This window comes from Beta vulgaris, chromosome 8 (genome assembly GCF_026745355.1).
Source record: "Beta vulgaris subsp. vulgaris cultivar EL10 chromosome 8, EL10.2, whole genome shotgun sequence".
Classification (NCBI taxonomy): Eukaryota; Viridiplantae; Streptophyta; class Magnoliopsida; order Caryophyllales; family Amaranthaceae; genus Beta; species Beta vulgaris.
In genome coordinates this window covers 24133712-24135009 of record NC_079209.1, presented here as the reverse complement: position 1 = coordinate 24135009, position 1298 = coordinate 24133712, and the positions used below count along the sequence as shown (strand labels likewise).

General features: G+C 42.1%; 1 non-coding gene across 1 annotated transcript; it reads left to right on the top strand.

The window, feature by feature from the left end:
- The first annotated feature begins 592 nt into the window (after positions 1–592).
- Positions 593–697, top strand: LOC125493048 (small nucleolar RNA R71). The gene has a single exon (XR_007269429.2). It is a non-coding gene; the product is annotated as a small nucleolar RNA R71 (small nucleolar RNA).
- The last annotated feature ends 601 nt before the right edge of the window (positions 698–1298 follow it).

Below are 1298 nucleotides of genomic sequence, written 5' to 3'. Positions count from 1 at the left end.
AGAGGAAGCTAAATTCTCCATGATAGTCTCAAGGTTGGGTCGAGAGGATGATGATGAAGGGTTAAATGGTGGCTTTGTTGGAAACCAGGTGGCTGGGAGTAGTTGGTGTGTGGAGGTTGAGGTTGGTTATTTTTGTAGGAGAAATTTGGGTGATGCTTCCAACCTGGGTTAAATGTGTTTGAGTATGGGTTTTTTGTGGCCTTGTGTTTGTGTTTAGGAGGGCATTGACTTGCTCAGTCCCCGCTCCCATAGTATTATATTGACACTCATTAAAGGAGTGACCTTGCACTTCACAAATCTCACAAATAGGTGCTACTGGTCCGCTACTCAACTGATCAACTTTAGCTGCCAAAACTTGCACAGTGTTAGTTAAAGTAGCAATAGCATCAACCTCATACTTACCTCCCTTTTTAGGGGCTCCACGAGACACACTCCAGTCATTCAGGTAATTGTTGGCAGCCATATCATCCAACAATGTCTTCGCAGCTTCTGGAGTTTTTGCCATGAAGGTACCGCCAGATGCGGCATCAATAGAACTTGAACTTCATGTTTCAGACCATTGTAGAATGTCTGAATCAGTAACCACTCAGGAATGCCAGGTGTGGAACTGCCTTTGCAAAGCCTTGTATCTCTGCCATGCTTCATAAAGAGACTCCAATTCATGTTGTTGAAAGCCAGATATCTCATTTCTGAACTTGGAAGTTCTCATAGGAGGGAAGAACTTGTAAAGAAAAGCCTTCTTCAGTTTGGCCATGTGGCAATCTTCCTCACTTCTTCTTCCTTAAAACATTCCTTTGCTTCGTCCCTGAGAGATAAAGGAAAAGCACAATACCGAATTAAATCATCAGAAACATTTGTTAATTTCAATGTATTGCATTTTTCTAAAAAATTAGCCAAATGATCAGTAGGGCTCTCTTTGGGTGTTCCCGCATATGAGTCCTGTGAGATGAACTGGATGAATTGTGGCTTGAGTTCGAAATGTGTGGCAGTGGTAGTTGGTCGAGTAATGGTGGTGGTAGTCTCATCGGGCATAGCATATTCCCATAGAGACTTTGGTGGTGTTTCGTCTCCCATTGGTGATTCTTGTTGTTGTTGTCTTCTTCGACTTCCTAATCGCCTTGATGTAGCCTCAATCACGCGATCAAGAGTAATCAGATCTTGTGAACCCTTGCTACGAGTGCGCATGCAACAAAAAGACTGGAAGAAGAGAGATCAAATAGCAAATAGAGTGACAATGATCGAACAAAAACAGTTTAGCTAAATAAAATCAAAGATAAACTAATCTAATACCGTTAGTC